The 8041-nt window shown below is 37.8% G+C and overlaps 1 non-coding gene across 1 annotated transcript; it reads left to right on the forward strand.

Moving 5' to 3' along the window:
* The first annotated feature begins 453 nt into the window (after positions 1 to 453).
* On the forward strand, positions 454 to 562 carry LOC138417960 (U6 spliceosomal RNA). The gene has a single exon (XR_011248371.1). It is a non-coding gene; the product is annotated as a U6 spliceosomal RNA (small nuclear RNA).
* Positions 563 to 8041: the final 7479 nt, after the last annotated feature.

Genomic DNA, 8041 nt, shown 5'->3' on the forward strand with positions numbered 1-8041 from the left:
ATTGAAGACATTGAGATTGCCATTTAACATCAACCTTGGCTTCCCTGGTTGCGCTCAGATGATAAAGAATCTGCCTGCAATGAGGGAGACATGGATTCAATCCCTGGGTCAGGAAGATCCCCTGGAGAAGAGAATGGCAGCCCACTTCAGTATTCTTGCCTGGAAAATCTCCTGGACAGAGGAGCCTGGTGGGCTACAGTCCATGGGATTGCAAAGAATTGAACACGACTGAGGGACTAACACTTTAAATATTACCCTCTAATATAATAAAATATTTAACCAAAATTAACATTTTTAAAAAAGGAAATCTGATTTGCATAATAAATACCAATTTAAAATGATGGCAAGTACTTTACAATTTTATAGCTATTATGAGAAACTGAGCTCCTAGTTGTATAAAAATATAGATCCATATTTAATTCATACATTTTGCTAAAATTAAAGAATTATATCGTGCTCGCTTCGGCAGCACATATACTAAAAAATTGGAACGATACAGAGAAGATTAGCATGGCCCCTGCGCAAGGATGACACACAAATTCGTGAAGCGTTCCATAAAAAAAAATAAAAAAAAAAAAAGAATTATATCATGTCATATATCCCAATACACCTTTTTTGTTGTTAAATTAATTCTTTCACAAGATAAAAATGATTAAGACACATAGGTCCTAACTACATATTATATGTAAAAGAACAACAACAAAAATTACAATTGATGATGCCTTTAGTAGAGAATGTGAATAAAAGAGTGTATAGCTTTTGCATCATTAAGATAACTGACCAAACTGGACTGCATTATTTTTTCCTTTTTTTTTTTTGAGCTCCTATAGTTTTTAAATATGTATTTTATTTCTGTTAGGTAGTCAGAATAGGAAAAAGAGGAATGCAAAATGGTGGTTAGAAAGCCCACAAAAAGAGATCAAAGAAGAAAATCTAAGGACCAGAGTGGGAACCTCTGGTGGGAAAAATATGCCCCCTTCCTGATGGATGGGGGTACATGCCATAGAACAGAGCCCATCAGGCTCCAGGGAGAGGAGACAGGAGTGTAAAAAGGGAAGCAAAGAAGGGTCAAGGCCACGCCTTTGGGTCTGGCCTGACCTCATGTCTTGGGGGTATACCGTCTGCTGTCTGCTTAATAAAATCTTGAGCTGTGACCAAATTGCCACACTGGTCTGTCATTCCGAATTTTTGCTGTAATAAGAGCAAACTGAGGGAAAGGAAAGCACCTGACTTTTCTTTCTGGCTTGATAAATACCTCAAACTTCTTTAAAAATAGATTTTTTTTTAATAGAATAAAATCAATCTGAACCAAATAGAAATAATAATTTTATTATTAAATTTGTATAATTTATTAAAGTTTATTAAAGGGATTTTTAATCAAGACCCTATTAAAATACTTAGACTTTACAGGAAGACATCTAGAAGTTATATTTTATCAATTTAACCTTTTTAAAAATAAAAAATAAATTTTGGCTAGTATTAAGATCGACATAAACTTTAATACATGTCATCAAAACTTTAATACATATTTGATTCTCAAATGTTATTATAGTCTGTACCTGACCATGCGTTCTTTGATGCTTATTTTTAATTTGTTTATATCTCAATATTTGTTCCATAGGTCAAAATGAAAAATTTTTGGATAGATTCTAAACACAGCCACAGATCTGTTGCTAAATTCATAATAATCTAAAACATATGGATAGATACTCTTCAGTCAGTCAGTTTAGTAGCTCAGTCGTGTCTGACTCTTTGCAACTCCATGAGCCGCAGCATGCCAGGCCTCCCTATCCATCACCAACACCCGGAGTTCATCCAAACCCATTTCAGTGATGCCATTCAATCATCTCATCCTCTGTCATCCCCTTCTCCTCCTGCCCTCAATCTTTCCCAGCATCAGAGTCTTTTCCAGTGAGTCAGCTCTTCACATCAGGTGGCCAAAATATTGGAGTTTCAGCTTCAACATCAGTCCTTCCAAGGAACACCCAGGACTGATCTCCTTTAGTATGGACTGGTTGGATCTCCTTGCAGTTCAAGGGACTCTCAAGAGTCTTCTCCAACACCACAGTTCAAAAGCCTCAATTCTTTGGCACTCAGCTTTCTTTATAGTCCAACTCTCACATCCATACATGATCACTGGAAAAACCATAGCCTTGACTAGATGGACCTTTGTTGGCAAAGTAATGTCTCTGCTTTTTAATATGCTATCTAGGTTGGTCATAACTTTCCTTCTAAGGAGTAAGCGTCTTTTAATTTCATGGCTGCAATCACCATCTACAGTAATTTTGGAGCCCAGAAAGATAAAGTTAGCCACTGTTTCCTCTGTTTCCATATCTATTTGCCATGAAGTGATACTCTTAAATTCCACAATTCAAGGGAAAAAGTGAGGATTGACATTTGGCAGCTTATTGCTATATTCATCACTTTTTGAAGACAAGAAAACCTGCCAAAAATCCAAATATGTCCATTTATCTCACAATAGAATTTCATTGCAGATACCAAACTGTGTTAATTATGTGTCATAAACAGCATGATAATCAACTACTTATCTTTTCAATGTCTGTTTATCTCCTTTCTTGGTGCGTAATTGTCTAGCAAATTTCTTCAAAGTTGCTTCAGTGATGCTTATGTCTTGAAGGTGGTTATTCCCACCTAGTACTATTTTGAGATTTTTAGAAGGCTCAGCAAATAAGACCATCCTTAGTTAAAAATTTTAAGAGATGGAAAGAATGGTGGAAGAGAAAGAGAGAGAAAATTTTGGTGGATGGAGTTTAAATTCGCAAAAGAAGAAAGCTGAGATTCTGGTAAGACTGTGTATTGCAACAATAGACTTCCTGACCCCAGAGCACCTGAACTGAACTTGCCTGTCTAGGACAGGCCAAACCAATGGATGGTTAAAGCCTTTCTTTTCACTGATCAAGGCACTAGGAGTTAGCTGACTGTGAGCTTCTGACTGGCTCCACACGGAGGAACAGAAGAGTTACTAGCCACTTTCCCCAAGCCCACTGCTTTGTCCGCATAAACCTTGTAATAGTGTCCCAGTCTCTTAGGAGTAGGTGCTTCTGCATCCTCACATCACTTCAGGATGACATCCAGCTGAACTGAACTTCATGTTCTGGCTTATTTTCATGGTCCATGGTGCATGCTGTTCTCTCTGCCTGGACCACACTCTCTCCAGCATCAAATTGGAGCTGAAGTACATCTCCTTGCAAAGATACTTCCAAGTGTCTGTAAAATGGGAACTTGCCCATCACCATGACTTCATCTTTGATTAAAGACACTCATTTCATGTCTGTGCTCCATTTCAGAGTGTGTTTCCTAACACCAAGGACTGTTTCTGTCTTGCTCACCAACATACTCCTAGTTCTTCCTTTGCACATGGTATTTCAGTAAACATGTATTTTAATATACAAATGAGGGAATTCCCTGGTGATCTAGTAGTTAGAACTCTGAGCTTCCACTGCACGGGGCACTTAGTTCCCTGGGGAACTAAGACCCCGCATGCTGAGAGGAATGGCAAAAAAAGCACCCACAAGTATACAGATGAATAAGCGATTGAGCACAAGAGGGTGAAGCCAACAGTAAGACAGAGACATTAAGCTGCTTTTCAGAAAAGTGGACGCAGTCATGCTGATCCACTGATTTAAGTCTCCCTGGAAGTAACTGCATACATGTTCAGAGTGCTTGGTTGATGGTATAAATGTCCAGTGGGTGGTTTCAGAAGATGGGGCAGCAGGATCACTGTGTATAGAAGCCAAGTCCTTATCCTCATCAGCACAGGGAGTAAGGAGACCAGAATGAACATTTTTTTTGTCTTTATTGAGGTATATAATTGACATTTCCCGTTGTAAATTTTAAACTATTGAAATTTATGCCAAATTTGGGGAACTATGTGAAGAGAATCATTACTATGAGAGGAGTTAATAAGTGATTTTTGATGATCACTATTGCTAGAGTTGGAGAAGGCAATGGCAACCTACTCTAGTACTCTTGCCTGGAAAATCCCATGGATGGAGGAGCCTGAAAGCCTACAGTCCATGGGGTCTCAAAGAGTCAGACACAACTGAGCGACTTCACTTTCACTTTTCACTTTCATGCATTGGAAGAAAACAGCAACCCACTCCAGTATTGTTGCCTGGAGAATCCCAGGGATGGGGGAGACTGGTGGGCTGCCATCTATGGGGTCGCACAGAGTCGGACACAACTGAAATGACTTGGCAGCAGTAGCAGCAGCAGCAGCAGCATTGCTAGAATAGATTACCCAGTTTTAGTAAACTGCAAACAAAGCTTCAAAAATCCTTGCTGTTACCCCAACTATTTTAGTTAAGTTCAATTATTTTTTTTTTCTTTTCTACTCTCTGGTGCCTGCCAAGAGCAGGAGTAAAAAAATCTGGATTACTTGGCATTTATTGGGTAAACAGCATTTCATTTTTACACAAACGTTGACATTAATTAAGTCTTCTAACATCTGGGATGTAGGTAAATGTTCTGCTAATTTTGCAGAGGAGGAAATGAAATCACAGTGGCCTGGCAGATTGCCAAGGTGACTGAACAAGTCAGTGTCGGGACTGGGAGTGCCACTCAGGAATTTTTGGCTGTGAATCTTCCATTCAACTAAACAAAACTCATAAGGGAAAAGCATATTGGGGATATATTCCTGTTTTCATGTTTCCTATCAAACTGGGAAGGCCCAAAACCTCATGAGAATTTCTGTTTCCAATCTCAATTTCATAAGTAAGTGAACCACAGTAAACATCACACAGGCACTTCCAGCGTCATATACTCATGTGGATCAGAATTTTGAAGAATAGTTTTACTTTCTATCCCTTTTTTGTATATATTATTTTATTTTTGTTCCTTAAAAATGCATTTCAATCCATGGAGGTCAACCCTTTAAAGAAAATCATTATGATTATAAAATGAAGGCTCTCCAAATGGATATCACATTTTTTTTCAAATTTCTAAAGCCATTTTGTAGTATGTGTTATTTTGGTCATATGGCGCAAATCAAAAATATGAAAAAAAAGTTTATCTATCTTAGAAAAAATTGCATCATAATTGCTTAAAAATTTAGTGTAAGATCTAGATAATATAAGGCAAGTCAAATGCAAAATAGACCCACCCCTTTTTACCTTTAGTCCCATAGTTCTCATATTCAGGTTTATTTTGGACAGAGGGAAATTGCAACGGACAGTAATGGTGGGGACTGAGGCAGCCTAGGCTCCGGCATATGACCATGTGGGCTCCAGCTTATGTCTATGGCAGACACACCTAATGACCATGGGTAAATCTTTTCCCTCTTTGTGTTTCAGAACCCTCATCTGTAAAATGGGGATGCTAACAGTCACCACCTCATGGGTTTTTATGGGGATTCAATGTATTAGTTCATGTAAGACATTAAAAAAAAATTTACATTTAATAAATGCAATACATCTTTCTAATGTCTGGCACACAGCTATGCCATATAAGTATCAGTTATTAATACTGCTTGGGATGTAATTGCTATATCTTCCATTTCTAAAATTAGTCCTAGATAAATGTTCTCTGTGCTGTGGAACACATTAAGGACTGAGGAGGAAAAGAAATATCGTTTGAGCAGGAGAGGGAGATGCAGTTTGGCAGAAGGCCAGGTTTCCATCCGTAGCTTATTTCTGTAACATTTCCATAAACTTCCCTTGAGTACAATGAGAAACTGTGTAAAGCGATACTCCTGGCTTTGAATGAACCTACAGCACAGGGGAATTCTCACAGTAAAACTGAAGAAGCTGGCTAAGACTGTACAGCTCCTTTTCTCTCATCAGAATGAATACAGGAAAATGTGGACATATCATTTTTAGCATATTTTAAAATTGTTCTCAGACAGTAGCCAATTGTGATAAACATTTGCTAGAGGAACGGCAAACATGACTTGCCATTGTATTGCGCTTCATGAAAATCTGATACCTGGAAATAAGCAACCTTTATTCTGTCACTTTGGAGATGGACATAGCTGATGAGAGGAGCTCCTTGATAAATAAGAAAATGTGTGTAGGGTGTGGGCTTTAAAACTCCAGCTAGATGCTCCAAGGCAGAATTTAAGGGGAAGGAAACATAACTTTTTAATTGAGTAATCATCCCTGGAGGAGGTCATGGCAACCGACTTCTGTATTCTTGCCGGGAGAATCCCATGGACAGAGAAGACTCACGGGTTACAGTCCATAGGGTCACAAAGAGTCGGACATGACTGAAGTGACTGAGCGCAAGTACTATGAACTTAATAGCTTCCCAGGTGGCTCAGTGGTAAAGAATCTGCCTGCCAATGCAGGAGATGCAGCTTCGTTCCCTGGGTCAGGAAGAGTCCCTGGAAAGGGAAATGGCAACCCATTCCAGTATTCTTGCCTGAGAAATCTCATGGATGGAGAAGCCTGGCAGCTGCAGTCCATGGGATCGCAAAAGAGTTAGACATGATTTAGTGACTAAACAACTATAGGCTTAATAGTTTAAAATACAGTTCCAAATTTGGGGCTGCTATTTAATTTTAGGTAGCATTTGAAACACAAGCACCAAAAAATTGTAAATCTGAGAGCATTCAGTATATGTTACAAGTGTAGAGAATCATGTAAAAATACACTGAAAAAATTCTATAGTATATATGTAAAAGTATAATATTGTATCACTTTAGAGAAAATCTAAATTTCGTTCTGCTTGTAATATCAGGGACAGATTAGCTAGTATCTCCTTGAGTTTTTATTCTCCCATAAAAGCTGTGAAAATCATGGATTTCAGGAAGCTAGAATGCAGTGTTTGGTGTTTAAAAAAAAAAAAGGGCAGAATTCATCAAACTGAGGTCAAATTGGCCTCTGTAACAGAGGACTCTATCCTGATTAGCCGGGTGGTTTTGCAGTGCCACCAAAAATTGGAAATAATTGTGCTGTATTCAGCATTCATTTCAGGATTGCAAAAGTTCCAACAAAGTTGTCTCCAGGCTGGACATTTGGGTGGTAAATTATAAATGTATTGAATCATTCCATGCTATGTTCTCTGGGGTTTTACTTGACAAACATCACCTTCCAGATGGAAAATCCTCCTTGTGAAACTTCTGGTAAGTGGATCTGTGTTTTCAAAGAGCAGTTTTGTGGATGGATCTAGAGACTGTCATATAGAGCGAAGTAAGTCAGAAAGAGAAAACCAAGTATCATATATTAACCCACATACACAGAATCTAGAAAAATAATATAGGTGATCTTATTTGCAAAAGAGAAATAGAGATACAAATGTAGAAAACAAACATTGTACCTCAAGGACAAGGGGGAAGAGGGTAGTGGGTGAACTGGGAGATTGAGATTGTTATATATACACTATTGATACTATATGTAAGATATATAACTAGTGAGAACCTACTTCTTAGCTCAGAGAAACCTACTCAGTGCTCTGTGGTGACCTAAATGGGAAGAAAATCAAAATAAGAGGGGATATATATATATATATATATATATATGCAACTATTCTACAATAAAAATTAATTTAAAAATAAATATAAAAGATAAAAAAATACAGATATAAAACAAAACAAAGAGCAGTTCTGGGTTTTCAACTCAATTTTGTTTTCAAATATGTCAATAGAAAAAAAAAACTTAAACAATAATATGCAATTTTCAGAAAGCAAACACAGTTTCAGTGATTCATGTACCAATCAAATTTTAGTCACTTTGCAACTGAAGTTGAATAAATGTCACTGCATACAGAGGAAGAATGTAAATCTTACCATTTCATGAGGTCCAAGAGAAGAAACCTTTTCTGGCTGCGCTTTGTTAATTGTTAGATAATGATTCTATGTAGCCTAAAAACCGAACTCCTTTCAGAATTTCCCACTCATTCAATCGAGCCTTCTTTCCGATAATTACATTAAATTAGCTAAATATCCATAGAAAAATCCAATGACAATCTGACTCTGTTTAGAGTTTGCTCTGTTTTCTTATAAACGCTCAGCTGAAACTGGGTCTCTTTGGAGCCATCTTCCCTTAAGTTCACAGAGGAGATTAGGTGGTCTGGGGACCAGCAC

Source organism: Ovis canadensis, chromosome 13 (assembly GCF_042477335.2).
Source record: "Ovis canadensis isolate MfBH-ARS-UI-01 breed Bighorn chromosome 13, ARS-UI_OviCan_v2, whole genome shotgun sequence".
Taxonomy (NCBI): Eukaryota; Metazoa; Chordata; class Mammalia; order Artiodactyla; family Bovidae; genus Ovis; species Ovis canadensis.